Here is a 6681-nt window from a genome sequence, read left to right on the forward strand (position 1 = left end):
GATGACGTGCCTTCTAACTTGACAGGAGTCATAACCATAGGTGCTAGATCCCATAGGAAATATCACATATGATTCAGAATTGAATTATAAGTAAAGAACTAATCATTAACTCTTTACTGAAGAGGTCGCTAAACCTTGTATGAGTTTGGTCTACAAAGCTCTTTTGTTGAACTCTCTTCTTTTCTGAAGGCCAGTGTAACCTCTAACTGTATGGCACGAACAAGGGCAAGACGGAGCAAAGAAACTCCCAGTAACACGCTGGGCAGAGCTGGATTAAAGAGAGGTAGAGCCTCAGCCTGTTGGAAATGGGCTGAAGGGGAGGGTGGCCTGTATTTCAAAGAACTTAAAAGTCACATAGATTTAGGCAGCCTGGGACACCGCTTTCTGCAAAAAGTGTGGTCAGAATCAGAGCTGAGATTCCTAACGATGCTCCGCAACTTTTAAAGACATTTTGAATGTGAGACTGAAGGAAGACAGTGTGTCCTGGCATCATTGTCTTTTATTTTCTTTATAAACAAAAACAAAAACCCACCAAAACCAAACAAAAAACCAGGCATTAAAAAAAAAAAAAGCAAGCTTCTGTGAAGGAAAATTTAGTAGCTTTTTAGATGCTACCATTTTCCTTAGGGAGGAGGGAGACAAAATCCTGATAGATTATTTTAATTGGGAAGCCAGCTGAGCCATGGGGGATGTGGAGCCTGTCGTGGTTTAACCTCAGTCAGCAACTAAGCACCACGCAGCCGCTCGCTCACTCCCCCCCACCAAAAGGAAGGGATGAACAGGGAGTGGAACCGGGCGCCGTGCAGAAGGAAAGGAGGTTGGAATAGCAGGGCTGTCGCATGTGATTTATGGAGGAGGGGGAAGATGGCTTAAGGTGAGCTGCTGGATCACCAGTGAGGCTGGGGAGGAGGCTTGTAACAGTTGGTTACAATCGCTTACTGCTCTGTTGCCTACGATAACTTGTCGTTATGACACGGACACCCACAAGAAGGAAAATGAAAGTAGACTGCAACAGTGAGTAATTTTTGAGTGCTCATAGAAGCATTTTCTCACTTAGACGTTAGAGATGTGTTCCCTATCAACTCAGTTTAATTAGAAACATTCCTCTTAATATAGTAAAAGCTTAAAAGGGGATACTAAAAAATTGTTAAAGAAAATAGATCAGCACCATCATCTCACTTGTCCTCTCCGCTAAAAATTGTAAGTTCCTTGCCACCATAAAACTCTGACAATACTTCTTGGAGAAAACTTTTGACACTTTTCAATCTTCATGTTATGAGAAATATGGCTCCTTATGGCTCCTTACTAATGTATTGTTACATAAATAACTGTAAGACAACAGCAGATCTTTGATGGTACCTAGCATGAGGCCCAGGTCTGCCAGGTTACTTCCCGAGAGAAGCAGCAGCAGATTCCCGTAAGGTTCCCAGTGTACTCTGCTTTCCAGGTGAGCTTAGAAATATCGACAAGGATATATTACTGTTAAGTATGAGATGACTCATCATCCAAACATCAGTTGACACTGGCTAAAATAACAAACCTAGCAGCAGGACCAGGAAATTAACTGACTTTGTTGGATCAATCTGTTTACAACTTTCCTGCCGATACTCAAACAGTGATACAAGATATAAAGACCCAGACTTTTCTGGGGAAAAGAAATCCTACCGCTCCCACTCCCTAACCAGATCATTTGCATCCTTGCCCTAAATCCAACTCTGAACCCACTGTCTGTATACTTGATTTTTTAAAAAATTATTTTATTTTTCAACAAATAGAACAGCAAGTCCTAAGTGAATCAGTACATACCTGTGAAAGTGCATTGGGACAACCATCTTCTTCATGGACTTTTGAAAATCCAGGTCAGAGTGTATTCAAATTCTGACTGATGTAATCACTTCTGGTGGCAGAAAGTCTAATAGAGCAAAGCTGTTTGTACTTGAATGTCAACTCAAATGCTTCCCATACTGAGGGTTTTCATGTCCTCCCAACACACAGTTCCTTCACGAGCAGTGCAGATAACAAAGAAGTCTGGCAGATAATGTCTTCATTGTGCAAATGACTCTTGGCTCTTTGTCCTTTTATTCTTGCACACAGATGAAGAGGCTGTTTGGCTTTCCAGTGGATAGCGAACTGCATCTGGCCGAAGATGCAGAGAAAGCAGAAAGGCAGAGGAAAAATGGGTGTATATGGTGGAGGTATCCCCAATCCCTGTGATTATGGCACTACGGGGATTCACATGGTGTGTTCAGCCTGGTTTAAACCACCTTCTCTTTCTATTACTATAAACATTTGACTTCAGCTCAGGCCCTGAAACCCATGAGCTGTCTGAGGTCGGCACAGAGACAAGAACTCCCCGAGGCCTATGGGTGCTGTTTGAAGCTAGCCCTGCTGTGAGCAGGAGGTTGGACTAGGTGATAGCCAGGAGTCCCTGCCAGCCTCCAGAATTACGTGGTTTCCTCTGTTTCCACACGGGCCTGAACCAGCCAGCTAAGTGCTGGTCTGTGCCAGGCACTGCCGCTCCCTCGGGGACATGGGTGGCTTCTGAATTTTCTCCAGTTCTCCGCTGCCCTGCCCGCATTTCTCACCCTTACCGGTGCTCAGCCTTTGTAGTTGGAAGAGGAGCGATGAACCCCAGCAGGACCCCCTCCCAAGTGCAGAGACTTGTACATTACTTTCTGCTAGCAGGTAAATGAACTTTTTTTTTTTTTTAACCTTGACAATGTTGCTCACGGAGTTACAAAACTGGCTGGTGATGTTCCCTGAGAGGAGTCCTGACCCCCTCCTCCCTGCTGCCGTTGCGACGTGATGCAGTGGCACCGCCGAGCCGAAGTTGCTTCTGCTGGCGGCATTCCCCCAGCGTCTGCTGCAGGATCGCTGACCCTTTGGACTTGTTCGCAGCCTGCCAGCAGAGCGTGTGTAAGGCAGGGAGCACAGTCATCTCAATAGGAGAGCACTTACCGGGGAGCTGTGCAGCACTTTGCGGAGCTGCTGGCATGCTTTCCCTTCTTCACCGCAAGCACTGGAGCTCCTGACACCTGCTCAGCCAGGAAGGGGCCCTGCCAGCAGCCGAGGCACATCAGTGCACGGGTCTGCTCCAAGTCCCCAGCTGCCCGGGGAGCTTTGTCACGGCTTTGGCTGCTCCCGTGCAATGGGTGGGAGCGGGGCTGTGCGAGCCAGGCGGGGCTGAGTGCTAGAGACACCAGGAATGGCCTCTTCATGGGAACTGGGCTGGAAGGCCGGTTAGCGATTGTATGTGAAATCTGCACTGTGCTGGAGAGGGATTCGGCGCTCGCAGCCTGCATCGAGAAGCCTGTTTCTGCCGGTCATGCTGTTACTGTTTGTTTATTAGCATAGTGTCTAGGAACTGGGCTTATGGATGAAGACCTCTGTTGTGACTGGAACTATGTAAACATGTGGTACATACAACATCCTCCCTTCTCCTTCTCACACCCCCTCCAATACAGTGTATGCACTGAGTGTAAAGCATGGGATAACAGGAAGGTCCAGGCAGTTGGAAGGAGGCAGGGAGGCAATTTTGGTCACCACTCTCATCTGTGTACCATGGCAAAAGGGATTGTGTATCCTTGGGAAAGGACAGCAAAATGCTTTTGCTTTTGTTTGATGGGAGCTCCTTACAAGTGTGAGTTTTTGCAAGAGGTGCCTTCCTGAGACGAACAGTCGTGATGAATAGGCTGACTGACTCTGGGAGCTAATCTTTCTGTATAGATGGATAGATAGGCAGAAATCGGAAAGGCCTTGAAAAAGAAGATAATGAGCTTCAATTTCATGTTGGGGCCAACAGTGGAAGGATGTGAGGGAGAAAAGATGAGACAGCTGCTTTCTAGGTGGATCAGAGCAGGACAAGACTGCTTGATGACTCCCGAGAAAAGGATGTTGCAGTATGCGACATGATAAGAACATGGATAGGATTTTTGGCTGGCTGGCTGGGGTAGGAAATGTCTTAGAAAGAACTGCTGCGATTTAGCTGTGGGCTGAACCTGAAGACTCGAAGAGAAGCCAGTCTCCAAGTCTCTTCCCTTGGTTTTGGGTAGACAAAAGGCATAGCTTCAAGTGAGGAGACAGGAGAATAAGACGAATTAAAAGCTTTATTGAGGATGCAAATACAGTAATATTATTTTAGCTTTTATGGGCACACTTTGCAACAGACATCTGAACTTCATTATTCCTTTCACAATAGCCCCTTCATTAATTTTGAGCCTAAACCAGCCATTTGGTGAGCTACTTAGTGAGGGTTTCTTCTCTTCGTTGTCAAAAGCAGTCCATTAATTAATGTACTTGTTCTAGTTAGTTTTAGTGAAGCTGCCAGTTTGTAGCGTGGAAGCAAACACTTTCTGTGACATCTAATGTTGTATGACCGATGAGTTGGAGTGTTTACATGGGGTCAGCTGGGGAAGTGGTTGCTAGCTCTGAAAAGCACACAGGGGAAAAACAGGGGATTTATTTAGATTAAAAGTTAAACATGTCTGGATAAAAGTAAACAGTTGGGTTGCAGCTCTTATTTTACAGGAGTTTTTTTATAGTTCTTTATTGAATAGTCTTGCCCATGGTCTGCATTACAGTTCATTGGCATGCTAGCATGGCACATCCTTAGTGGGGTTTATTAGGATCTTGCCTTTTAACTCATTTCCCTTTTCCATTGTACATTAACTCCCTTTTCAGTTTTATGTACATTAGATTGCAGCTTGTCATCAAGCTTCTGTTATCTTTCTAAGTTGTCTGGTAAAATTATGAGGCCAGATAACAACGCTTAGAGGTAAAGGATAGCAACTGGCTATCAGGGTGTGCCTGGTACATAAAAGAAAAGGAACAAGGGATGGAAGGAAGGTATACAAAAGGTTGTATCTGCTGAAAATAGACTGTGGTTAAAATACTGACTCATAGGAATGCAGAAAATGACAAGGACTTAGTATATAGGTGGATTGAGCAGGCTAATTTTGTTACAAGTGTTTCAGTTCTTTTCACTGAGGATAAAGTGAAAAGCAGGGGGAAGAGATAAGCAGAGATCATGGAGTGAGAGACAAGAGTTTAGAGAAAGCAGTGGAAGTCATAAGACAGAGAGCGTGAGTTCTGAACTGCACTGGGGCATCTGGTCCCCAGTAATGAACAAAACCAAGATTAAATGTACTTTTGCGTACCCCCAAAATTCTGAAAAAGGAGGTGTGGTGTCTGTTTGCAGCGCTGAGGTACCACTTGCAAGTCTAAAGAAGGTGGTTTTTTTAAGGATTAGTTTTATCATGTTTTGTTTCCCTATGTTTGATCTGGACAAATATAACGAGAGTGAAAGTGGTTAGAGCGTTAAAATGTACCTTAGGTTATTTGTAGTTTATCAGATACCAGTCAAGGCTAAGATGAATCAGTGCTGAATGATGCAACGACCCTCTCACTGTCTTCCCAGTGGGGCTCAGTTTCTCTTTAGCAAGGGTTTGTCTTCGTCAGACACGCTGCTGAGAAGATGATAGCTTCTCACAGATAAACATACTGTTAGAGGAAACTGTGTCTGTTCTGCAGGAAACTTGGAGGGAATTCTCTTGCATTAAGCAGACTGACTGCACCTCATGTATTGGAATACCCAGCATCATCTCCATCACATACATCAAAGGGGAGTACATCAATCCTTGGTTTTCATTTAGAGGCAATGCCTGTGATTTTATTAAACATTTAAAAATATTTTTTTCAATGTTTTAGAACCTAAGTGTTCTATTTTCAGAAGGTTTGGTTTGGTGAAAGCACAGAAGTAGGTCTTGTAGCCCTGGAAGGTTTTTCACTTTTATAATGGATTTGCACATTTGTTTGTTTGCCAGATGCATTAGAAACTTCTAGAGTTCTGACAGATGGAAATGTAACCAGAGGCCTGTATTGTTGGGATGTTTACGCTGCAGTTTGCAAATTCTCCCATACGAGAAAATCCCTTCTATGCCCCATGAGAAAGTCTGGCCATTGAAGTAGGTGCTCGTGTCATAGGCGAATCAACTCATGAGCTAGCAGCACATGTGAGTTGTAGTGGGTTAAAGCCAAAAACACCTACTCACCCACAGGTGAGTTGAAACTTCCCCCCCTCCCCGCCCCGCTCATCTGGTACGCAGATGCCAGGCAGGCAATTACTTCCTCATGGCCCTGAATTCAGCAGCCACAGGAGGTGGCTGCCATCTCTGGATGACACGTGGGTTGGTCCAGTCACAATACAAGGAAGGATGATGGCATGAGGGAATAAAATGAGGCAGCGTATTTCCTCCTTTTCTGTGCTGGCGACCAGAGCTCATCAGGGCAATGACATGAGCACACTTTAGGCAGTCCTATGGGCGATTCCCCTTGCCTGCCGTTCCTGAGTGGCTGGTAAGTAGGGAGGGATGGAACCCCCTCCCCGTGGCTGGGGGATCCCATTTCCTTTAACCTTCTGAGTCTGAACCTGATTTCACAGCTGGAAATTTTTTACTGATCAGAATTAGACCCAGCGTGTATAATTTTTGCTTAACGATGATGAAATAGTCTCATGAAGTGCAAAGCACATAACAAAGGTTGAATTTGATCAGATCAGATTTTTGAGAAGGTACAGTTCCCGTGCAGAACAATGCACAGAAACACAAAGATACAAAATTAAACATATAAGTGAGAAGCAGCTCACAATGGTAAAGGCTAACAATAAAGTATAAAAAAATCAAA

This window comes from Pygoscelis adeliae, unplaced genomic scaffold (assembly GCF_000699105.1).
Source record: "Pygoscelis adeliae isolate BGI_AS28 unplaced genomic scaffold, ASM69910v1 Scaffold190, whole genome shotgun sequence".
Taxonomy (NCBI): Eukaryota; Metazoa; Chordata; class Aves; order Sphenisciformes; family Spheniscidae; genus Pygoscelis; species Pygoscelis adeliae.